This window comes from Panthera uncia (genome assembly GCF_023721935.1).
Source record: "Panthera uncia isolate 11264 chromosome B3 unlocalized genomic scaffold, Puncia_PCG_1.0 HiC_scaffold_1, whole genome shotgun sequence".
Classification (NCBI taxonomy): Eukaryota; Metazoa; Chordata; class Mammalia; order Carnivora; family Felidae; genus Panthera; species Panthera uncia.
The window spans coordinates 98,240,037-98,266,829 of NW_026057582.1; the positions used below are offsets into that span (position 1 = coordinate 98,240,037).

Here is a 26,793-nt window from a genome sequence, read left to right on the forward strand (position 1 = left end):
TGAATAATGCCTTTCCTCTTCATCTTTGGAAGAAGGTCAAGTTGCAGCTCAGAGTCGAGAAACAACTGAATGTGTTAGGCCACGGGAGAACCATTCCCATCTGGAGGGGCCTCAGGAAAAGACACTTAGGAAATGCAGTTTTCACTGATCCCCTTCATTCAACACACATATTCCTGGTTCTCCAACTTCGTGCCGGGTGCAATGCTGTACCAGGAAGGACCTCACAGCTAAGAGGACTTCCACATAAACCTAGCAGCTGCTCACTAAGTGTAGCTTTACAGTCCACTGGGACAAAAATCTGGGTCAGATTTAATATTAGATAAGAGTGGACAGAATTATGGCTCTGAGGTACTTTGTTATAAGCCAGAGTCAGAGCTCTCCCTCCGGTCTTTGTCCACAGATTAGGGCTTTGGAGAACACATTATTACTCATGAATTCTCTCCGCGAGTGGACACAGGTTAAATGACCGCAAATGGGAGGCACTCCTCATTATCATTACCAAGAAGGGGAAAGAAGTGATGGAAAGGAAAACAGATGCAAGTCCAAAGCAAGAGATTTTTTTTTTAGCAAGATTTTCTTAATAGGGAAAAGTAATATTTAAAAATCAAGTGTTCAAGTGAGAATTGACTCCATGTCTGCTTATAAAATTTGACAGGTCCCGTGCAAACCGACCAAAAATACTACCTGTACAAAGCCCATACAAGGGTTCCCAAAATTAGAATCTACGGAGTTGGACAATGTCAGAAAGAACAAAATGCAGACACCACACAAGGGCCTGGGAGAGGCAGTGAGTAGTACTCCTTGGGAGTATGTGTGACCCCGGTCACGGCGAATCCCTGTATGCAGGATCAGAAGGCAGAAGTGCACAGAGAGGTAAATGGGGCCGCAAGACACACAGGTCTTGTGAGTGGTTAAAAGTCAAGTCAGTAGGGATAGATTTATAAAACCAAGTCCTATTCTGATCAAATAGGCAACACCTCCCGCCCCATCACTGACAAGCTGGCTAACTGCAACCATATTCAGGTTTATGGATTACCCACAGGTGTCAAGAGACCCAGGTACTACACACTGGCGTGGTGCCCAACTCCTCCTTCAATTTGGGAGTGACACTTTGGCTCCTTAAACCTCAGTTTCTTCCTGTGCAGAATGAAGGCAGAAGCCAAGTAGTTACTCTATTCTTAGTACTCGAGTTGGCTGGAAGGGTTTTAAAAGACACATAGGGCTCCCGGAGCCCCTGTCTGTATTTAGAATCTGTCCACTGTTCTTCTGCATTTTTCTTGCTTATGGAGCAGAAGTAGCTTTTCATCAAAGCATGCAGCTGCACAGAATGATAGAAAAACCTGATTTTTTTTTTTAAGTTTCCTGGACAGAGGTCATTATGAAAGAGTAAGTGATGGTGTTCCAGCCACGTGGTTTCTTAACTTTGCATTCCCTGTAGTCAGCTGTATCTGTGTACCCCAAACAGGCAAGAGCGGGAAGTGGGGGCTCCCCCACACATATTGGAACTGGGCTCATTCTCAGCAGGAATGTTGGCACAGATCGACTCTGACTCCCATCCATGTTTTGAAAGGCTTCAGGATTGATATGAGGAGTATCCCTGGAAGAGCCACAATGTACCAGAACACGTTCACGGCAATGTGGCAGGGTAGGGAAAAGCAATTTGGTGCTTTGCAAGGGAAAGGATTCCTCATACAGGACAAAAAAGAACACAAAAGGCCTTTCCATGCCCTCTTTTTTTTTTCCTTAACATTTATTTATTTTTGAGACAGAGAGAGACAGAGCATGAACGGGGGAGGGCCACAGAGAAGAGACACAGAATCTGAAACAGGCTCCAGGCTCTGAGCTGTCAGCACAGAGCCTGACGCGGGGCTCGAACCCACGGACCGTGAGATCATGACCTGAGCTGAGGTCGGACGCTTAACCGACTGAGCCACCCAGGCGCCCCCCATGCCCTCTTTATTTAATGCTGTTGCTCCCTGAACAGTGTTCCTGAAGCTGAGTAAACTTTTTATTAATTAGTGAATTACATCTATTAATAAGGGTGGATTCTTTCTCAGAGACATGCCTCCTTAAAACAAAACAAATATCTCTAGTACAGAGTTCAGTAAGCTGGCTGAAGGATGCCTGCTTTTTGGAATATATTTTCATTTCTTAAACCTCTAACAGATTGACTCTATGGCTTCTTCCCTCCCCTTATTTTTCACTGTTGTGTTTACTGGCTAACTATGATGGAGACAGGAATGACAAAAATATATGTCATTGGATATTTCTTGCCTTTCTGAAATACCTAGAAAGAACAGGCCAAATCAGTCTGTTCAGATTTCTACCTGAAAGTAAAAAGACCAAAACAGTTAAGCAGTTCCTTTAATTTCAGTGATAACAGCAATTTCAAAACTGTCAAATTCCAATTATGAAAACCAACATGGCCGCTAACAACCAGTCCTATCACACCTGTCCCTCCAGTCACATGAAACCATATGCCCTTCCTGGAACATGCCTCTATGTGTTTGTCCAGGCGGTTTCATCTGCTTAAAATGCCTTTCCTCCCCTTGCTTACTTGATAAAATCATTTTTCCTATTTCTGCCACTTCCTCTGTGAAGCTAGCTTTCCAGACCCACCCTCCCCACAGGTCTGGTCTCTGATCCAACAAAACTCTCACACTGTTCTTAATAGTTGTCTTCTAGCCTGAATTCGTGAACAGAGAGACTCTACTTTCCTACCTACCTACCGGACATACATATGGAAGATTTTCCTCATTTGTTGGGTCACTGCACCAGAATATGACACCTGTTCTAGGAGGTCTCTTGGAATCAGAGACCATGTTAGAGAAACAAGTGAGAGAATACAGGATGCTTGTGTCCAAGGTAGTCGTACTTTGCCATAACTAGCAGAATAATCTTGGGCTTCCCTTTCACTTATCTTTGGCTTAAATTTCCTCATTTTTAATGAAGGGAATGACTTCATCTAACATTGGCTGTACTGCTCCTGGAGCACTTAAACACTTTTTCTATGTCTGGGCTCTACCTCAAGAGATTCTGATTATTTTACTCTGGATTATTTGTAAAAGTTCCCAAGAACGTTCTAATTTGCTGCTAGGGTTAAGAACTATGAGATGAAAGAAACTTTAAAGGCACTGCTCCCATACTTGTCTCTAACCTTGCATCATTGGTTCTATTTTGCAATTGTACAACATTACTGTTTATTGAACACATACTCTGTGCTGCTTGTTCTCACAAACATTACTTAATCTTCATCCATTTCTGTGAGGCAAAATTACCCCCATTTTATAGCCGGGAAAAAAAAAATGTGACTCAGAGAGGTCAAGAAATGACTTGCTGACAGGCATCCACTGAGAGGCGGAGCCAGGACTGGACTCAGAGTGGCCGTACCAAGCCTAGGGTTCTTTCTGCTCCACTACGGCTTCTCTCTGTGGTTCTTACTTCTCTTCTCCGATGCTCTCCTGGGGATTAGGTCCCCTTTGCTCAGAGTAGAATTCTGACAGCTAAACACTCTATCCACAGCTAACAGATATTCCAGATCAACTGTCTGGGATACTTAGCCATCCTTCTGTTAACTACATAGGACTCTCCCTTTGTATTTCAGATAACTAAAAAAGTCAAGATTCTGGTTGTTTTGGTTTGCTTTGATAGGAAGAATCGTGGAGTACTCAAGTCCATGGTACTACATTTCCCACTAACCAGGTGAACTGAATGAAGGGATGGGCATCATAGGACCTGCTCATTATCACCCAGAGCTCCAAGGAGAGAAACCCCTTGCAGAATAAATAATCTCGGTGAGCAGGCAGAGGCCACAGCATACTTTTTCTTATTCTTCAGTACTCAAGTTTTGATTTAAGAATTAAGAAAAGGAAAAGAAGATACTTTAAAGCCTGTACATCCAGGTGCTTTTTGACACATTCAACTGGTATTTTTGATTCAAATGCTGGATGGTTTACTAGTGGACCCCTACAATCTTAGAAAGAGGCTCATGAGCTTTTTTTTAAAAAATAGACAAAACGATAGCAGGGCAACTCCCCCACCTACAAAGAGGGGTGAGGCTACAAGTGGAAAGAGCTGACCCAATTCATTACTCAAGCCACAGCGAGGGTGTCTACACCATGCATTATGACATTCATCTCACTTAGGAAGTGAAGGAGAACCCCGGCTGCGTAAATTAGAATCAGTGATAATACAGCTGTTAGCCACAAACATTTGTTTGGCACGAATCAATCTGGACTCTCCTGTAGTTTGCTTTGATGGTCTCTCTACTATCTTGTTGACTAATGATGAAATCATGGTTTGTTAATCTAACTGAACAAAGAAAACACCACACCAAGCAAAGTGCAAACTGCTTTCCTGTACTTTATTGAGGTTGTTTATTGACTCTGTGTTTATAAGAGCCCTTTTATATTCACTTATTAAATATTTACATGCATTGCTTATGTATTTAGCTGCATAAGGAGAAATTAATCCTATCTTCCATCTGAGTAACTCTGTTTGTTTTTCAAAGGCCTTTTGCTGAAGTAAAATGGCAAGCAGCCACCTCAAATAAGCTTCTTGTTACTGTTGCAGACATTCTGTGATGTACCAGTAAGTCACTTCTCCCTAGGGTAATCATACCAGGGGCCATGTTCAAATTCATATTTAAGTGACATGTTCCCTCTGGAATAATCTATACAATTTCCCAAGGAGCCTACGAAGTTAAAAGAGAATAGATGGATAAAGAAGTAAAAACTGATGAAAGCAAGCTGAAAATGATTTTGGGAATTATGTGATCACTTGATTTGCCTGTAAAAATTCTCTACCCACCACCATTAATATGGGGAATTATAAGTTGGCTTTCAAATTCTAGACAAATGCTTCTCTCTCAGGTCTTCTATTATCTATCTGTCAAAGGTACTACTCCAGAAAAGAAACTAGGAGATACTCCAGAGGCCACAGCAGTAGTTCCCCTCTAAGTGAATGCAAACGCCTTTCTAGAGAGAGAAATATCAAATATAGATTTTGTCAGAAAAACTTGGTGAAATGTGCTTTATGCACACTGCAATAGGCTACCTCATGTTGTGAGTATTCCTAAGAACAGAACACTTCACATGGCCACCTTCCACCTCATTCTCTTTCCCGAACTTTTCTTTTTCTGTCTGTCTGTGTGTGTGTCTCTCTCTCAGGTCCCTCCACTGAATATCGGCATCTTTGAAGATTACGTATTTAGTTTTTAATGCTTTTCCTGTTAAGATCTCCTATGTTATATTATATAAAGCTGCAGTGACCAAAAATAGTGTGGTATTGGTGAAGGGACAGACACACAGATCAGTGGAACAGAACAGAGTCTAGAAAGAGCCCCATACAAATATGCACAACTGCAGCCTGAGAAAGGCACAAAGTCATTTTAGTAGAAACAAAGACCATCTTTTCAAGAAACGGTACTGGAACTAGTATTATCTACAAAGAAGTTAGTTCCTCACTTTACAACATGCACAAAAATTAAATAAAAATACATCATAAACCTAAGTGTTAAACACAAAAACTATAAAATTTCTAGAAGGAAACATAAAAGAAAATCTCTGTCATGTTAAGTTAGGCAAAAGTTGCTTAGGCATGACACCAAAAGCCTGATCCAGAAAATAAAAAAATAACGAATCAATAAACTGGATGCCATTAAAATTAAGAACTTCTGCTCTGCAAAAGGCACTGCTGAGAGAATGAAAGGATAAACCACAGACTAGGAGAAAATATTTCCAGAGCACAATGGACTTGCATCCAGAATACACAAAGAATTTTTAAAATTCAACAATGAAACAAACAACAAAACAGTAAAAAAAAAAAAAGTGGGCAAAGATTAAAACACACTTCAACAAAGAAGACACACAGATGACCAACACACACATCAAAGAGATGCTCACCATCACTCATCATCAAGGAAATGCAAATCAAAACCACAACGAGATATTTCCTCACCTCTATTAGGATGGCTACTATAAAAAATACTGGAAATAACAAGTGATGGCAAGGATGTGGAGAAAAAGAGAACCCTTCGGCACTACTGGTGGGAATATAAATTGCTGCAACCATTATGAAAAATAGTACAGAGGCTCCTGAAAAACTTAAAGATAGAACTACCATATGATCCAACAACAATCCCACTTCTGGGTATTCTTCTGAAGAAAACAAAAACACTAACTAGAAAAGGGATCTGCACTGCCATGTTCACTGCAATATCATTTACAATAGCCAAGATATGGAAACAACCTGAGTCCACCAATGGATGATTAAAGAAACTGGTATATATTAACACTGGAATATATATTCAGCCATAAAAAGGACTAAAATCTTGCCATCTGTGACAACATGGATGAACCTCAACTGCATTGTTAAATGAGATAAATCAGACAGAGAAAGACAAATACTGTAGGAACTCTCTTATATATGCAATCTAAAATAAACATATTATATATTTATATGTATGTATGTGTGTGTGTGTGTGTGTGTGTGTGGACTCTTCCAGGACCATAACTGTCAATATGTATGCACTCAGTGTTTTAGCTACTGTGCTTTAGAAACTAACATTACAGTGAGGAGGGCCAGAATCCAAAAATTTTAAATGTGCAACGGAAACATCACATAAAACCAACTAACTCTATATACAAGCACACATATGCACAAGTGATGTGATCCTGAGAATGAGAAAAGCTCCCCCCAACGGATGCACCAAGATCACCTATAAAATCTGAGTGAATTCAATTTCAATTGTGCCACATGGTATGTTATGTCGATCTACCTCATGATAAGGTATGGGCTGATAATTACCTAATTTCAAATACTGTTAAGGATAATTAATATATACAATGTCTGATTTCATCCCCAGCCCAGAAGAATCATTTATTAGCCAGCAACAGGGTAACTGTATAACAGGATCTTACACAGATATTATCTAGTTTAATGCTCATAACTGCTTGGCAAAGTAGGTGTCAATCCCCCCTTTTTCTAGAAAACAGACTCAGAAAGCTAATGAATAATCAGGTGGAACTGGCATTAATTACATATCTGTGAAATAAATTTGTAGCAAAATTTTCAAATGGGCTTCTATAATTTTAAAAACCTTTAAATAAATGTGGTACGTAGTCAAAAGTTCCCAAGATATACATATATTTAAAAAAAAACCACTATGTTGAGATAACACTATTACATTTATTAGGATGGCTAAAAATAAAAATACTGACCATACCAAATGCTGGAGAAGAGGTAGGGGAGCTGGAAATCTTAGACACTGCTGGGAGGAATGTAAGGTGGTACCACCACTTTGGAAAATAGTTAACAATTTCTTAACCTACCATACAATCCAGCTATTCCATTCCTAGGTATTTATCCAAGAGTTAAGGAAATACACACACAAATACAGATGCACAAAGAGTTGTACATGAAATGTTCACAGGAACTCTTATTTGTAGCAGTCCCAAACCAGAAATAACCTAAATGTCCACCAACAGGTGAATGACAAACAAATTCTGGTATATCCACAAAATGGAATATGACTCAGGAACAAGAAGGGATGAATTACTGAGATACACAACAAAATGGATGGATTTCAAAATTACTGTGTGAATAAGAACAGCCAGACAGAAGAGTATATACAGTGTGTTACTATTTATATGAAATTCCAAAAAGTGCAAACAATCTATCATGGCAAAAAGCAGATCCACGCCTGAGAATGGGCAGGGGGTGGAGGGCAAAAAGAGGAGATCACAAAGGGCCAGCAGGAAACTTCTGAGGGAGATGGACGTATTTGCTATCTGAACTTTGGTGGTGGTCACACAGGTAGATACATATGTCAAAACATATCAAGTTGTACATTATGTGCAATTTATTATGTATCAATTATACCCCAATAAAGCTGTCAATAAATATACATTAAACAATGAAAGTGTTATTTTATTAGAGCAATTATGTCATACATCTATTTGTTGTCGTTTGGGAACTGTTGGGGGGAAAATTATATTGAATCTACCTGACTATTTAAAATATGAGTTAATGGTTTTAATTAAAGTCAAATGGCTTAGGAATAAATTAATTACATTTTAAAATAATTGGAGCTTGACAGGGAAAGAGAAGTGAAGAGAAAAAAAGAAACTTAAAGGAAAGCAAAAGGTGGTGAAAATAAAGAACATATCAGAGGACAAAAGAAGAGATTACAATTAGAACTAAAAAGAGGCAGGGCACTTGGGTGGCTCAGTCAGTTAAGCATCCAACTTTGGCTCAGTTCATGATCTCACAGTTCGTGAGTTCAAGCCCTGTATCAGGCTCTCTGCTTTAGATCTTCTGTCCCTCTCTCTTTCTCTGTCCCTACCTCCTGTGCACCCACTCTCTCCCTCCCTCTCAAAAATAAAACTTAAAAAAAAGAAAAGAAAAAGAGGCAACACTTGAGATAATAAGTCTCAATAAGAATGAAGCCACCATACTCACTACAGAGGTTGACCAGTTCTCATTTATCTGCACAGAAGGCAGGAAACAATCATGATGCTAAGGACTCACTGGCCAGATAAGGGAGAGGTGGGCACTCAGGCAGCAGAAACAGCACATACTCAGTCACAGAACTGAAAGGCACGGCCCGTCTAGGTGTCTGCAAGCAGTCTGGGAAGGCTAGAGAAAGGGGAAGTTGTGGGGCCAGGTCATGAACCAACTTGTCTGTTACCTGAAAGAATTTTGGATACCCAGGTAGAGATGTCTACTCTACAGATAGAAACAGAAGTCTCAAGCTCAAAAAAGCGGTTAATAATTACAGTGAGCTATTTCAAGGACATATTCTGACATACTGTGTTCACTCATAGGATTATTTCATATTGACAAATAAAAAATTAAATGGACCAATTAAAGTTAGTACAAATGAAAAACCTTTTGTACCGATGGTCTTATGGGGAAGGAAGAATTAGAGTGGGAAATGGTGGTTAAATTCCAAGTTCAGAAACCAACATTTATGACTGAAATGAAACTTGCACCTTCTCTTAGGAATAGTGCTTTTCTTTTAATGTTTATTTTTGAGAGAGAGAAAGAAAGAGAGAGTGTGTAAAGAAGTGGGGGAGAGGCAGAGAGAAGGGGGCAGAGGATCCAAAGAGGGCTCCATGCTGACAGCAGTGAGCCTGACGTGAGGCTAGAACTCACGAACTGCAAAATCATGACCTGAGCCGAAGTCGAAGTTTAATGCTCAACCGACTGAGCCACCCAGGTGCACCAGGAATAGTGCTTTTATGCAGTAAAAGCTAAGTCAACAAAAATTGCATATAAGAAGAAAATGTGACCAGCTAAGCCTGCAGTGTCAAATTTTCTATGAATTCATCAGCTGATTCTCTGGGTTCTCTTGAACAGCCACTGCAAGGGGCACATGATAATGCCATGGCCTTGGAGCTGGGCTGAACCTAGAAAACCCTCTGGGGAACAAGCCTGGAGCATAGAAGAACTAGCAAAAAGAGGGAGGAGTAAGCAATCTTGCCGATTGTCAGTTCTATGCCCTGTGTGCCAGGGAAACCCCAAGGTCATTTGTAAAATAAGGAGTGACTTAAGGGCATCTTTACTCCTGCAAGGAACACAGTAGAGGATCAAAATACTTAACGATGTAAGAGGACTTGGAGTTCTAAGATTATCAAAGTCCTCTCTTTCTGGCAGCTGGCAAGCCCATTTGCACCCTTCTGGGCTCCAGGGCTGCTCCAGCACATGGGGAGCAAGAAAGAGAGAAATGTTGCTACACACAGATTGAGCAGTGGCAGAGGAGTGCCTGGATTGCTACATACTTTCCTCTTATGACCACCTTTGCTGTGTCCCAGAGGTTTTGGGCTGTGGTGTTATCATTTTCATTGGCTTCCATGTACTTTTTAAATTTCCTCTTCAACTTCTTGGTTAGCCCATTCGTTCTTTGGTAGGATGTTCTTTAGTCTCCAAGTATTTGTTACCTTTCCAATTTTTTTCTGGTGGTTGTTTTCGAGTTACTCAGCATCGTGGTCTGAAAATATGCACGGTATGATCTCAGTCTTTTTGTACTTGTTGAGGGCTGATTTGTGTCCCAGTATGTGATCTATTCTGAAGAACATTCCACGTGCACTGGAGAAGACTATGTATTCTGCTGCCTTAGGATGAAATGTTCTGAATATACCTGTTAAGTCCATCCGGTCCAGTGTGTCATCCAAAGCCATTGTTTCCTTGTTGATTTTCTGATTAGATGATCTGTCCATTGTTGTAAGTGGGGTGTTGAAGTCCCCTACTATTATGGTAAAATTATCAGTGAGTTTGTGTTTGTGATCAATTGATGTATATATTTGGTTGCTTCATCTTGGGGGCATAAATGTTTATAATTGTTAGATCTTCTTGGTGGGTAGGCCCATTAATTATGATACAATGCCCTTCTTCATCTCTTATTACCGTCTTTATTTTAAAGTCTAGATTGTATGACATAAGTATGGCCACTCTGGCTTCCTTTTGGCGACCATTAGCATGACAGATGGTTCTCCAGTATGATTTGGTCACACTAGCCTTCTACCCCTTTTTTCTCTCTCTTCATCTTCTGTGATTCTTATGATTCAGATACTTTTCCTTTTTAATGAGTCACTGAGTTCTCTAATTCTTTATTTTAATTTTTTTAAATGTTTTTAAACATCTAAGAGTAAGAGAGACAGAGTGTGAGCTGGGGAGGGACAGAGACAGAGGGACACACAGAATCTGAAGCAGGCTCCTGGTTGTGAGCTGTCAGCATAGAGCCCGATGCGAGGCTAGAACTTGTGAACCGCAAGATCATGACCTGAGCTGAAGTCAGACACTTAACTGACTGAGCCACTCAGGCACCCCCCTGGCTTTCATTTCTTCCTGCTCTTTCTTTTGGGGTGAATTCCTTCATTTTGTCATTTTGGAAGATTAAAAGAACTAATAAAATAAAAAATTAAAATTAAAAAATTAAAACCAACACAAAACATCAAATAAAAAACAACAACAAAAGCAACAAAGACTACAAAGGACCAGAGAACACCACCAGAAACTCCAACTCTACAGGCAACACAAGGCAATAAATTCCTATCTTTCAGTACTCACTCTAAATGTCAATGGACTAAATGCTCCAATCAAAAGACATAGGGTAACATAAGAAAACAAGATTCATCTATATGCTGTTTACAAGAGATCACTTTAGACCTAAAGACTCTGTCAGATTGAAAGTAAGGGGATGGAGAACCATCTGTCATGCTAATGGTCACCAAAAGGAAGCCAGAGTGGCCATACTTATGTCATACAATCTAGACTTTAAAATAAAGACGGTAATAAGAGATGAAGAAGGGCATTGTATCATAATTAATGGGCCTACCCACCAAGAAGATCTAACAATTATAAACATTTATGCCCCCAAGATGAAGCAACCAAATATATACATCAATTGATCACAAACACAAACTCACTGATAATTTTACCATAATAGTAGGGGACTTCAACACCCCACTTACAACAATGGACAGATCATCTAATCAGAAAATCAACAAGGAAACAATGGCTTTGGATGACACACTGGACCGGATGGACTTAACAGGTATATTCAGAACATTTCATCCTAAGGCAGCAGAATACATAGTCTTCTCCAGTGCACGTGGAATGTTCTTCAGAATAGATCACATACTGGGACACAAATCAGCCCTCAACAAGTACAAAAAGACTGAGATCATACCGTGCATATTTTCAGACCACGATGCTGAGTAACTCGAAAACAACCACCAGAAAAAAATTGGAAAGGTAACAAATACTTGGAGACTAAAGAACATCCTACCAAAGAACGAATGGGCTAACCAAGAAGTTGAAGAGGAAATTTAAAAAGTACATGGAAGCCAATGAAAATGATAACACCACAGCCCAAAACCTCTGGGACACAGCAAAGGTGGTCATAAGAGGAAAGTATGTAGCAATCCAGGCCCTCCTAAAGAAGGAAGAAAGGTCTCAGATACACAACCTAACCCTACACCTAAAGAGCTGGAAAAAGAACAGCAAATAAAACCCAAAACCAGAAAAAAACAGGAAATAATAAAGATTAGAGCAGATATCAATGCTATAGAAACCAAAATAAAAGGAGAACAGATCATTGAAACCAGAAGCTAGTTCTTTGAAATAATTAACAAAACTGATAAAACCACTAGCCAGTTTGATCAAAAAGAAAAAGGAAAGGACCCAAATAAATAAAATCAAGAACAAAAGAGAAGAGACCACAACCAACACAGCAGAAATAAAAACAACAATAAGAAAATATTATGAGCAATTATATGCCACTAAAATGGGCAATCTGGAAGAAATGGACAAATTCCTAGAAACATATACACTACCAAAACTGAAACAGGAAGAAATAGAAAATTTGAACAGACCATAACCAGTAAAGAAATCAAATTAGTAATCAAAATCTGCCAAAAAACAAGAGTCCAGGGCCAGATGGCTTTCCAGGGGAATTCTACCAAACATTTAAGGAAGAGTTAACACCTATTCTCTTGAAGCTGTTCCAAAGAAGAAATGTAAGGAAAAGTTCCAAACTCTTTCTATGAAGCCAGCATTACCTTGATTCCAAAACCAGACAGCGACCCCACTAAAAAGGAGAACTATAGACCAATTTCCCTGATTAACATGGATGCAAAAATCTTCAACAAGATATTAGCCACCCGGATCCAACAATACATTAATAAAATTATTCACCACGACCAAGTGGGATTTATACCTGGGATGCAGGGCTGGTTCAATATCTGCAAAACAATCAGTGTGATTCATCACATCAATAAAAGAAAGGAAAAGAACCACACGATCCTCGGGACCCCTGAGTGGCTCAGTTGGTTAAATGTCTGACTTCAGCTCAGGTCATGATATCACAGTTCGTGAGTTCAAGCCCCGCATCAGGCTCTGTGCTGACAGCTTCGAAGCCTGAAGCCTGCTTCAAATTCTGTGTCTCCCTCTCTCTCTGTTCCTCCCCCACTCATGCTCTGTCTCTCTCTCTCTCTCCTTCAAAAACAAAAACATTAAAAAAAAAATCACACAATCCTCTCAACAGATGCAGAGAAAGCATTTGACAAAATACAGCCTCCTTTCTTGCTAAAAACCCTCAAGAAAGTAGGGATAGAAGCATCTACCTCAAGATCATAAGAGCCATGTATGAAAGACCCAACACTAATATCATCCTCAATGGGGAAAAACTGAAAGCTTTCCCCCTAAGGTCAGGAACACGACAGGGATGTCCACTCTTGCCACTGTTGTTCAACATAGTATTGGAAGTCTTAGCCTCAGCAGTCAGACAACGCAAAGGAATAAAAGGCATCCAAACCAGCCAGGAGGAGGTCAAACTTTCACTCTTCGCAGATGACATGATACTCTATATGGAAAACCCAAAAGATTCCACCAAAAAAACTGCTAGAACTGATCCATGAATTCAGCAAAGTGGCAGGATATAAAACCAATGCACAGAATCGGTTGCATTCCTATACACAAATAATGAAGCAACAGAAAAAGAAATCAAAGAATAGATCCCATTTACAATAGCACCAAAAACCATAAAATACCTAGGAATATCTAACCAAAGAGGTGAAAAATCTATACACAGAAAACTATAGAAAGCTTATCAAAGAAATTGAAGAAGACACAAAAAAATGGAAAAAGATTCCATGCTACTGGATAGGAAGAACAAAAACTGTTAAAATGTCAAAACTACCCAAAGTAATCTACATATTCAATGCAATCCCTATCAAAGTAAAACAAGCATTCTTCATAGAGCTAGAACAAACAATTCTAAAATTTGTATGGAACCAGAAAAGACCCTGAATAGCCAAATAATCTTAAGAAAGAAAACCAAAGCAGGAGGCATCACAATCCCAGACTTCAAGCTATACCACAAAGTGTAATCATCAAGACAGTACAGTACTGGCACAAGAACAGACATTCAGATCAGTGGAACAGAATAGAGAACACAGAAATGGACCCATAAACGTATGGCCACCTAATCTTTGACAAAGCAGGAAAGAATATACAATGGAATAAAGACAGTCTCTTCAGCAAGTGGTGCTGGAAAACTGGACAGTGACATGTAGAAGAATGAACCTGGATCACTTTCTTACACCATACACAAAAATAACCTCAAAATGGATGAAAGACCTCAATGTAAGACGGGAAGCCATCAAACTCCTCGAGGAGAAAGCAGGCAAAAACCTCTTTGACCTTGGCCACAGCAACTTCTTACTCAACACGTCTACGGAGGCAAGGGAAACAAAAGCAAAAGTGAACTACTGGGACCTCACCAAAATAAAAAGCTTCTGCACAGCAAAGGAAACACTCAGCAAAACTAAAAGGCAACCGACAGAATGGGAGAAGATATTTGCAAACAACGTATCAGATAAAGGGCTAGTATCCAATATCTATAAAGAACTTATCAAACTCAACACTCAAAAAACAAATAATCCAGTGAAGAAATGGGCAAAAGACATGAACAGACACTTCTCCAAAGAAGACATCCAGATGGCCAACCGACACATGAAAAAAGGCTCCACATCACTCATCATCAGGGAAGTACCACAAGAGATACCACCTCATACCTGTCAGAATGGCTAACATTAACAACTCAGGCAACAACAAATGTTGGCAAAGATGCGAAGGAAGAGGATCTCTTTTGCACTCCTGGTGGGAATGCAAACTGGTGCAGCCACTCTGGAAAACAGTATGAAGGTTCCTCAAAAGATTAAAAATAGAACTACCCTATGACCCAGCAATTGCACTAGTAAGTATTTATCCAAGGGATACAAGTGTGCTGTTTTGAAGGGGCACATGCACCCCAATGTTTATAGCAGCACTATCAACAATAGCCAAAGTATGGAGAGAGCCCAAATATCCATAGATGGATGAATGGATAAGGAAAATGTGGTATATATATACAGTGGAGTATTACTTGGCAATCAAAAAGAGTGAAATCTTGCCATTTGCAAGTACGTGGATGGAACTCGTGGGTATTATGCTAAGTGAAATTAGTCAGTCAGAGAAAGACAAATATCATATAACTTCATTCATATGAGGACTTTAAGAGACAAAACAGATGAAAATAAGGGAAGGGAAGCAAAAATAATATAAAAACAGGGAGCGGGACAAAACAGAAGAGACTCTTAAATATGGAGAACAAACACAGGTTTATTGGAGGGGTTGTGGGAGGAGGGATGGGTTAAATGGGTAAGAGGCATCAGGAAATCTACTCCTGAAATCATTGTTGCACTATATGCTAACTAACTTGGATGCAAATTTAAAGAAAGAAGTGGCAGAGGAGTCTCTACGGTTCTTGTCCATGAGATATAGCTTAAGGCGACAGGAAGAGTCTCAGCACTTCACGGGCGGACTATAGAAGTGACATATTCTTCTGAGAAATATAATCAAAGCATAACTCTGGCCCCCATGGTAATAGTACCCCTGCGTTCAGTGAGTGTTTTCCCCAATTACCAATACTGCACAGTTGTGTGGTAAGTATAAATTCTTGGGAAGTTTTGTAAACTTCTAAATAAAATAGAGGCACTTTTGTTGTTTATCTTTTGAGAAGTTCATGGGTGAAGGGAATGCTTTGGATGTCTTTGCTGTGCTAAACTGATTTTGAATTCATTTGTTTTCCCCCTTCAGGTGCTTAGAAGAGCTATCATCGTTGGAATGAAATTACAGACAGAGCAGACACTGGGAGTGGCGGCTGTCAGTTCGCACAAAGTCTTCCCTTGCACAGGTTAACAAACTCAGGGCTGTAGTTGTTTTCTTAAATGCATCTAGGAACATGTTTTGGAGTATGACCCAACTAGTCAAATTATGTATGAATCATAGTGATTCCTGAAAGCTAATGAACATAAGAACCACTAGAAAAGCTTATCAAAATAAGAATACCTAGACCTCATTTCCAAATAATCTAACTTAGAAGCTCTTGGGTGGTGCCCAGGAATCTACATTTAAACAAGCCTCTCGGCCCTCCCCCAATGCCCCCTCTGTGTCCCTGTAGGTGAGGTAGTCCTTGAAGAGCTACTGGAAAGCAATGGTAACCACATTACACTTCGCTGCGAAGAAATTCTCCCTGCACCAGATTTTTGTTCTGGCCAACACAGGCTGTGGGAGTGGCCCGTGCTCTAGACCAGTAGCAGAATCGGGAGTTCCTTAACAGGTACTAAGTGTCCTTTTCCGGCACTGCTCTCTAAATCAACTACACTGTTCCACTTAAAAAGAAAACAGGATTCAAAATCAGTTTATCCAAGCAAGCACTTGAGTGATCTTTCCAAAAAGTAAAATAGAACAGCAAAAACAAACAAACAAAAACCTCACATTTATTAGAAGACAAAAATATTCATAAACTATAAAAGCTTTAAAACAAACAAAAGGAAAGTAAAACTGCCAGAGGACAGTAGGAATTAGTTTTTGACAGATACATTCTTTGCAAATGGAAGTTTCGGATTCAGCTAATATTTACTGAGTTCTTACAATGTGCCAAGGAACAGGACTGGAACTTTCAAATGCGTTCTCTCAATTGGTCCACAAATAAATATGTAAGGAGTTATTATTCATAGCCTTTCTTAAAAGATGAAGAAATGAGAGGTCAGAAAGACTAAATAATTTGCTGAAGGTCACACAGCAGGAGATGTGGGATTGGATCCAAGGTTGGTTGAATCCAGCCCCCTTCTCTTCTACCCCACTTTCCCAAGAATAAACTGTTCTATAAATTTCATTTAAAAATAATAGAAAACAATGACAGCTAATATTTACTGATCCTTTACTAAGAACTACGCCTTGTCCTAAACACTTTACATATACTCGCTTATTCCATCCTCACGGTCCATGAATTAGATACCATCATCCCTTATCTTCAGACAGGAATGTGAGGGCTGGAAGGATAAAATACTAACACATACTGTGAACAAATCCACACCATCATTACAGAGGTTTAAATTATGTCCAGTGTTCTGATATAGATCTGACAGATCTTATTTAATCTTGATTACTTTTAGTATGACTTGAAGACCGTGCTTGGAATTTCTTGTTGTAAAAGGGATTTCCTCGGTTTTACTTTTAAGAGGCCAAGAATGGTGTTATGATGCAGTGTTCTTTCAAGCTTTCATTTAGCAAAAAAGGAGTACTTTATTTTCCTTTAAGAGGTTCTAAATAAAGGGCTGAAAGAAATTAACTCAAGCTGAACTACATACATTCAAGCTGAACTAAAGTTTCTAAACTAATGTAAGATTCTGGAAGGAGGTTTTTGTTATCATTAGACTGATTGGATTGATTACTAACTGTTTGGCTTAGTTATTAACTTTGCTTTTGATAAGCCACTGGATAGCTTTGCAGACAGAAATTAACCTGGCCTGAATACAGGTGAGAGTAACACAATCTAAGCAGTAGAAAGATGATTTATGAGAAATAGGTATAGGGGGAAACCTAATATTTTACCTAGCTTTTGCACACTTTTGTGTCCTTTAAATATTAAATACTTCCACTAGGACACTGGGATTATGGGTTTAGCAGTCACTGAACCTCTGGTGTCCAGTGTTGGCTCACTCTACCAAGTGTTTGGGGCACTAGGAAATCAAACACACACCACTTCTCAATGTGTCCCATCTGCCATGACGTAGGTTCTTAGGACTGTTTTTTTTACCCCCATCTCTAGCAGGCTTTTCACTTCCAGAAGAGACTGTTAAGGATACACACTGAATTAGTATAAAATCTACAGCTCTGGAGTTTAAATGCCTGTTAAAAGTCAAGCTGTCTGAAATGACAGAAAAATGAAAACTACATTTGCTTTTGAGGGAAACCGTGAAACCTAATCTCCCATTTTACACCATGCCAGCAAAACGTGGAGCGAGCTTTTTCAAAGTGCTGGTCCTTAATATCAGGCTCAGGAAATGACCCTGAGAACTGAATGGATACCAGTATTTGTTGATTATCTGCCAATAGCAAACAACACATTACTCACAAGGGTCCCCGCAGCTGGGGCTACTTTCCTCCAAGTCCTTCTTGTACGTTGGTCCCCGTATGACTATCATTTCATTTTCTTCAAAGAGAAAAGGCAGACAGACCTACATTTCTCTGGGCTGTGAATACTAACAGCACTGGAATGAAGATGTAGCATTATCTTTTTCTTAAATTATTATCAATCAATTATTGTTACCTTTGAATGAAGCTGCTTTTCATTTGAACTTAAATATCTTGAACTAATGATATCGTGATGGTGTTGTACGGCAAAAGATGGTAGCTACACTTGTGAGCACAGCATAATCGTAATCATCACCTTCTGGCTTGGAGAGTAAGCTTTTTTCTCCCCTCAAATTCAGTCTTTATTTTTGGGGCTAACAAATATTTATAATGCATGTTGACTACACATCAGATACTACTTGAGGTAGTGAGAAGAATGCCTAAGATCGACTCTAAAGAGACCTCCACCCCCAAAATCTGCATCTATGGCCAGAAAGTGTCATCTGAAACTAAAGTGAAAAAAAGTCAACACAAAAGTGATAAGCAAATATTTGAGGTCACCCCAAAAGATTAAAAAGGAGTTACCTATGGGACAAAAATAATATACAAATATTCTATACCAAACACACCAAGGGTTTTTCCTGAATCCAAACATCTTTAGGATTGTATTCTTTAGACTTTATAATTGTATCAGCTGAAGTAAAGAAATTGATAACCTCACTGATTAGAATATATTCAATTTGAGGCAATGAGGATGAAGATAAACTATGAGAATAAGTGATCTGCCTGAAATCTAAAAGAAATCAAATAATGGTATCAAATTAATCAAAAGATGTGACAGATGATTCTGCTTTTGGTTGTAATGGAGTAACTAGCACTGGACTTGTCCTGCTACTGAAAACAACTAGAAAAGTATGTGACACTGCTTTCTCCAAAGTGGACATGAGGCAGTATGGGACTATGATCCTAGAGATAAGAGAAACACGTAAGGGAAAACCTCTCTGCCAAGACTTTCTCGACTACAGCAGGGGGTGGGGAGACCAAAGGAGAACGTGGTGGTCTCACTAAGTTGATGATAAATATCAGAGTATACAGGGGCTGCAGTGGCTAAAATGTGAGGGGCTTAGTACCAGAGGGAGAGAATGAGGTCCAGAAATCTGAACAGGGGGGTCCCTTGAGTTCTGGCTGAATGCTAAGCTGGGAATACACAGGGTGAGACTCCATTAGACTGAATAAAGAAGGAAGACCAGGTCATCTGTATGCTGAATAATCCCCAGAGTTCATACAGGGCTGGGAGACATTGGAGTTCAGACCAGCTAGAGTGGAAAGACCTTGCTGAACACCAGGAGCATTTGGCAGAAGCTCCAGAAAGATCTCCATTTAGTAATCTTAGTAAATTTTAGTAGTTAGTAAAAGATAAAGTAGTCCCAAAACAGCTTAAAATTAAGTGTCAAAAAGGTCAAGCTGTCCAGCAAGTGACTTAACCGTTTGTCAAAAAACAAACAAACAAACAAACAAACAAACAAAAACCCCCAACGTTCTTTAAAGAAAGACAACAAACTTCACATGGTAACAATCCTTTCAAAAATTAACAGACATGCTCAACAAATGGTGTTGGGGAAACTGGCCGGTGACATGCAGGAGAAGGAAACTGGACCACTCTCTTACACCATACAGAAAAATAAATTGAAAATGGATGAAAGACCTAAATGTGAGACAGGAAACCATCAAAATCCTAGAGGAGAACACAGGTAGCAACCTCTTTGACCTCGGCTGGAGCAACTTCTTACTAGACATGTCACTTGAGGCAAGGGAAACAAAAGCAAACATGAATTACTGGGATTTGATCAAGATAAAAATCTTCTGCACAGTGAAGGAAACAATCAACAAAACAAAAAGGCAGCCTCCACAATGGGAGAAGATATTTGCAAATGACATATCTGATAAAGATTTAGTATCCAAAATCTATAAAGAACTTATCAAACTCAACATCCAAAAAACAAATAATCCAGTTAAGAAATGGGCAGAAGTCATGAACAGACACTTTTCCAAAGAAGATATCTGGATGGCTAACAGACACATGAAAAGATGTTCAACATCACTTATCATCAGGGAAATACAAATCAAAACCATGATGAGATACCATCTCACACCTGTCAGACAGGCTAAAATTAACACAAGAAACATCAAGTGTTGACGAGGAAGTAGAGAAAAAGGAACCCTCTTGCGTTATTGGTAGGACTGCAAACTGATGCAGCCACTCTGGAAAAGAGTATGGAGGTTTCTCAAAAAACTAAAAATAAAACTACCCTACTACCCAGCAATTGCATTATTATCTATATACCCAAAGGATATACAAAAATACAGATTCATAAGGGTACATGCACTTCAATGTTTACAACAGCATTATCAACAATAGCCAAGCTATGGAGAGAGCCCAAATTTCTATCAATTGATGAATGGATAAAGCAGATGTGGTATGTATGTATATATATATATATATATATATATATATATATATATATATAATGGAATATTACTCAGCCATCAAAAAGAATGGAATCTTACCATTTGCAACAATGTGGATGGAGCTAGAAGGTATCATGCTAAGTGAAGTAAGTCAGTTGGGGAAAGACAAATACCATATGATTTCCCTCATATAGGGAATTTAAGAAACAGATGAACATATAGGAAAGGGGGGTGGAAAAAAGAGGAAAGAAGGAAACAAACCACAAGAGACTCTCAATAATAGAGAACAAACTAAGGGTTGATGGAGGGAGATGGGTGGGAGATGAGCTAGATGGGTGATGGTTATCAAGGAAGGCACTTGTTGTGATGAGCACTGGGAGTTGTAAGTGATGAATCACTGAATTCTACCCCTGAAACCCATATTGCACTGGATGCTAACTAACTGAAATTTAAATTAAAAAATAACAAATAAAATGCTATGGCAATAAATAAATGAAGGGATCACATGTTTAAATATTAAAAAAATTAACACTCATGGGGCGCCTGGGTGGCTCAGTAGGTTAAGCGTCTGAATTCAGTTCAGGTCATGATTTCACAGTTTTAAAGTTCGAGCCCTGCATCGGGCTCTGCGCTGACAGCTCAGAGCCTAGAGCCTGCTTTGGATTCTGTATCCCTCTCTCTTCTACCTCTCCCCCACTTGTACTCTGTCTCTATCTGTATCTCTCAAAGATAAATAAACATTAAAAAAAAATTAACACTCATGAGAAAAAGCAATATATATATATATATATATATATTTAAAGAAAATAAAAATATATTTAAAAACATAATGGTTGGAAATTTCCAAATTTGATGTAAACTATAAACTTATAAAGCAATCTATAAACTCATAGATCCAAAATTTTTCAATGAGCCTCAACTAGGAAAAAGAGACAAAACTACACATAATAATCCAATTATTGAAAACTAATGAAAAGAAAATATCTTAAAAGCATCCAGAGAAAAACATTATGTACAGTAAAACTAAGATCATGACTGCTAACTTCTCATCAGAAAACGATGTCAGAAAAAAATGAGAATGATACCTTTAAAGCATTGATAGTAATAAAACAAAATAAAATTGTCAAATAAGAATTCTAGATTCAGGAAAAGTCATTAAAAAAATGAAAACAAAATGAAGACATTTGCAGACAAAAGCCAAGATAATTTGTCACTGACAGGGCTGCACTCTAAGAAATGTTTAAAGGAAGATGGTAACACGGAAGGAAAATGGTATTGGAAAGAAACCTGGGCCTACACCAAAAAAAGAAGAGGGCCAGAAATGGCAAGTTTGTGAGTAAATACAAAATAATTCTGTTTTCTTGCTTTGAATATTTTTTTAAAGACAGCTGTGTTATCAAAAAGTATATAACATATGTAGTAGTAAATTATAGGAAAACAGCATAAAAGGATGGTATGAGAAGTGGAAGAATTCTGTTTTACAGTCATTACATTATGTATGAAGTAACAATGCTATTTAATGGTAGGCTATGATTAAGACACATATTGTACTTACTAAAGCAATCACTTTAAAAAGAGGTATAGCTAATAATCCAATAGAAGATAAAATGGAGTATTCATTTCATCCAATAGAAGGCAAAAAAAGGAGGACCAAAGGAACAAAAAAACAGCTGGGACAAGTAGAAAACAAAAATCAGGATTGGAGACTTAACACCAAACCACATCAATAAATCTTTCATATTAAACAACAACAACAACAACAACAACAACAACAACAACAAAAACCCAACACAGGAGAGTACATATTGTATTACTCCATTTATATAAAATTCTAGAAAAATATAAAAAGGATCAGTGGGTTGCCTGGGGCCAAGGGTGATAACCACAAAGAGACATGCAAAATCTTTTTAGAGTATGGAAATGTTCTGTATTTTGATTTGGGCGATGATTATGATGAATTTTGTGTGCATCTGGTACTTAAATGGGTATATTTTATTGTGTATACATTATACTTCAGGGAAGTTTTTTAAAAAGTTGAAAAAAATCTTAAATGGCAATACAGAGATTTGAACTCAAGCGGCCCAGAAACAAGTGCTTACGTTCTTGCTGATATCACTAGGCCACTTCTTGTCCAGTCTGAAGGATTAGGTCATGCGTCAATTTAACTTTCTGATACATGATGTTGTGACTTTAAAAACCCTGCATGACTGACAGATAAATGAAGAGATTTGCCTGATGTCCCAGATGAGAAGTCAATCTCGCACAGAAAGCACATGCCCTCAATATTACACACAGATAATGCAATGTCAGTCAAAATTTCAATGAGAGTTTTTGGGAGGAAGGCAAAGTGTTTAGAAAATCGATTTGAGGGCGCCTGGATGGCTCAGTCAGCTAAGACTCTGACTTCGGCTCACGTCATGATTTCATAGTTTGTGAGTTCGAGCCCCATATCAGGCTCTGTGCTGACAGCTCAGAGCTGGAGCCTGCTTCAGATTCTGTATCTCTCTCTCTCTCTCTCTCTCTCTCTGCCCCTCCCCAGCTTGCTCTCTGTCTCTTGCTCAAAAAATAAATAAAAAACAATAAAAAATTTAATAAAAAGAAAATCAATTTGAAATTTTACCTGAAAGAATGAGAATAGCTAAAAGGTTTTGAAAAACCAAATCAGAGGGTATCTTGCCTACCATACTGCAACATCTTTCAAAACCCTGTAATTAAGAGAATCTGGTACTAGTGAAAAAATAGACAACATTTTGAGTCCTAAAACAGAAGCATGTATATAAGGAAATTTATCACATTAATGTTAATGTTGTATTCAAATTAGCTGCAAAGGGATAGAGTATTTAATAAGCGGTGTTGAAGTAACAAACACTCATTTATAAAAAAAAATAGTCAACATCACTGGTCATCATGGAAATACAAATTAAAAGTACAATGAGGTATCATCTCACTCCTGTAAAATAGCTAAAATAAACAACACAAGAAACAAGTATTGGTGAGGATGTGGAGAAAGGGGAACCTTCTTGCACTGTTGGTGGAAATGCAAACTGTGTGCACAGCCATTCGGGAAAACAGTATGGAGCTTCCTAAAAGAGTTAAAAATAGAACTACCCTAGGATCCAGCAATCACACTAGTAGGTATTTACCCAAAGAATACAAAAATACTAATTCAAGGGGATACCTGCACTCCTATGTTTATAAAATAGCAGTATTATCTACAATAGCCAAATTATGGAAACAGCCCAAGTATCCATCCACTGATGAACAGATAAAGAAGAGTAGGGGATGTGTATGCATGTATGTATGTATAGGTATATATATATAATGGAGTGTTACTCAGGCATAAAAAAGAATGAAATCTTGCCATTAGCAACAGCATAGATGGAGCTAGAGAGTATTATACTAAGCAAATTGAGTCAGTCAGAGAAAGACAAATACCATATGATTTCACTCATATATGGAATTTAAGAAACCAAACAAAGGAGCAAAGGGGAAGAAAAAAGAGAGAAAGAGAGGGAGAGGCAAATCAAGAAAGAGACTCTTGGAGCCTCCTGAGGGGCAGCTGGTTAAGTGTCCAACTTGTGGTTTCAGCTTAGGTAGGGATCTCAGGGTTAGGAGATCAAGCCCCACCTCAGGCTCTGTGCTGAATGTGGAGTCTGCCTGAGATTCTCTCTCTCCCTTTGTCTCTGCCCCTCCCCTGCTCATGTTCCTCCTCTCTAAAAAAACAAACAACAAAAAGAAATGGATTCTTAGAGAGAACAAACAAAGGGGACAGGTAGAGGGATGGGTTAAATAAGGGATGGGGATTAAAGAGGGCACTTGCTGTAATGAGCCGGGCATTGTATGGAAGTGTTGAATCACTAAATTGTAGAGCTTAAACTAATACTACACTGTATGGTAACGAACTGGAATTTAAATAAATACTTCAAAAAATAAAAAAATAAACAAACTTAAGTCTCATCTTTCATTACACGTGCAAATAAATTCCAACCAAGTTAAAGATTTAAACAAAAACAAAACTATAAAAGAAAATATTAAGGATCATTTGTATAATCTTAAAAGGGTTTCTTTAAAGACAGCCGGAAACCCAGAAGCCATGAAAAGAATGAAAGATATGACTAGAGACAAATTAAAAACTTGTGCAGAGCAAACACTTCTATTTAAAAAGAAAATAATAAAAGCAAAGAGAATATATGAGAATATTTGAGAATATTCGCAGAGTATTTGCAAATCCTACAAGGAACAAAAGATCAACATACTTAATATATGAGATCTTATAAATGAAACATCACTCTAATGCATTTTTGGTAATAAGCAAATTAAAACATAAACATCCTTTTATTTTATAATTTCACTTTTAAACTGTTATCTAGTAGAATGTCTAATATGTATATGAACAAAATTTCACTCAGATCTCCAAAGATTTTCATTTCAGTGGTCTGTATAATAGAGAAAAAAAAGTGAAAAAAAATCCAAAAAACTGAAATGTACATTAGCAAGGATTAATTAAACTATGATAAACTGATGCAAGAGTATTCTACTCAGCTATTAAAATGAATAAAAGAGATCTATGAGTACTGACATACAAGGTGCCATATCTCATTTTATATATTACAATCTCATTTTTATTAAAAAAAAATATTACAGGGGCGCCTGAGTGGCTCAGTCAGTTAAGTATCCAACTCTGGATTTCGGCTCAGGTCATGAACTCAGGGTTTGTGAGTTCAAGCCCTGATGGCGCAGAGTCTCCCTCTGCCCCTACCCCCTGTCTCAAAATAAATAAACTTACAAAAATACATTATACTAGTAAGCCCTTAACTGACTCAATCAGGACCACCGATTGGTTAATATAAAGAGGTTGAAGCAGGGAAAGATCCTTAAGTATTTCATTTTAATTCATTCTCTAGTTTTTGATATAGAACTAAGAACTTTAATTATAGGTTCACCTGTCCTTTCTGATGAAACCATACTCCTAAAATACTGTTTAAGGTTTCTGGTTTCAGTTTCCTTAAAGTGGAATGAAGACGGGGGTGCCTGGGTGGCTCAGTCAGTTAAGCGTCTGAGTTGGGCTCAGGTCACGACCTCACAGTTTGCGGGTTCGAGCCCCGTGTAGGGCTCTGTGCTGACAGCTCCGAGTCTAGAGCCGGTTTCAGATTCTCCCTCCCTCGCTCATGCTCTGTCTCTGTCTCTCTCAAAAATGAGTAACATTAAAAAATTAAAAAAGAAATTTGAGCAAAGACTTAAAAATATTTGCAAAACGATCTGGGTGCACATTCTATCTAGTGTTATATTTTCCCCCAATTTTTTTATTATTGCCTTGCCCAGTCCTAACTGACTGCAGTTTCTAAGGCATCTAGCTCTTAGCAAATCTTTTCAAGACACTAGACTTAGTTTAAATAGGAACTATATTTTCCTTTCACACTCACATTTTGGTTTACATATTTCATTAAAATTGCGAATTACTATAATTGAGTACAACTAGAATAAAAGGTTTGGAAACAAGATTAACTCTTTACAAACAGAAAACTCAAGATTCTCTAACTATAAGTTAATACTCAGGTTTATTAACCAATCTCTTATGGACATTTTTTTACATGAGTCAATTTAACCAAGTATCATTAAATGCACTGATATAATCAAGCCCCTAGGCCTGTGCCATCCAGCATGGTAGTCACTAGCCACATGTGGTGACAGGGCACTCACACAGTGGCTAGACTGAATTGAGATGTGCTGTAAATGTAAAATACATGCCAGATGTCAAGGACTTTGAACTGAAAAGAGCATGCAAAATACTGTGACAATGATGTTTTTATATTAACCATAAATTGAAATGAGTATTTTAGATATACTGGATTAAATAAAATAATTATTAAAATTAATTTCACTTGTTTCAAAAATTTTTAAATGTGGCTAATAGCAAATTTTTCATTACAAATGTTGCTCTCACTGTATTTCTGTTGGGTGGCACACCGTTCCTCGAGATCTACAAACATGGTTTATTCAAAGGTGATGTCATCTGTGAAGTTCTACTTGAAACAATGAATCAGACTCTCTTTTTTATTATCTCTATTACTTGAATCTAAGACACTGGTAGTAACATTTTATAAAAAAATTTTTCTAAGCAGACTTATGACTCTGTATCAGGGGTCAATAAACTATGGCCCATGAGCCCAACTTGGCCTCCTGCCTACTTTAGTAAAGCCTGCACACTAAAAACAGTTTTTGTGTTTTTAAATGGTTGGGAGAGGGAATCAAAAGAAGATTAATATTTTGGGATGTGTAAAAATTATATGAAATTCAAATTTCAGATCTATAAATAAAGTTTTATGAGCCCGTCACCATGCTCAGCTTCTACATTTCCTA

General features: G+C 38.2%; 1 protein-coding gene across 6 annotated transcripts in view; it reads right to left on the reverse strand.

Moving 5' to 3' along the window:
• The window catches only part of ALDH1A2 (aldehyde dehydrogenase 1 family member A2), a 100,238-nt gene that overhangs the window by 17,912 nt on the left and 55,533 nt on the right, over window positions 1–26,793 (reverse strand). The gene's annotated exons all lie outside the window — the stretch shown is intronic.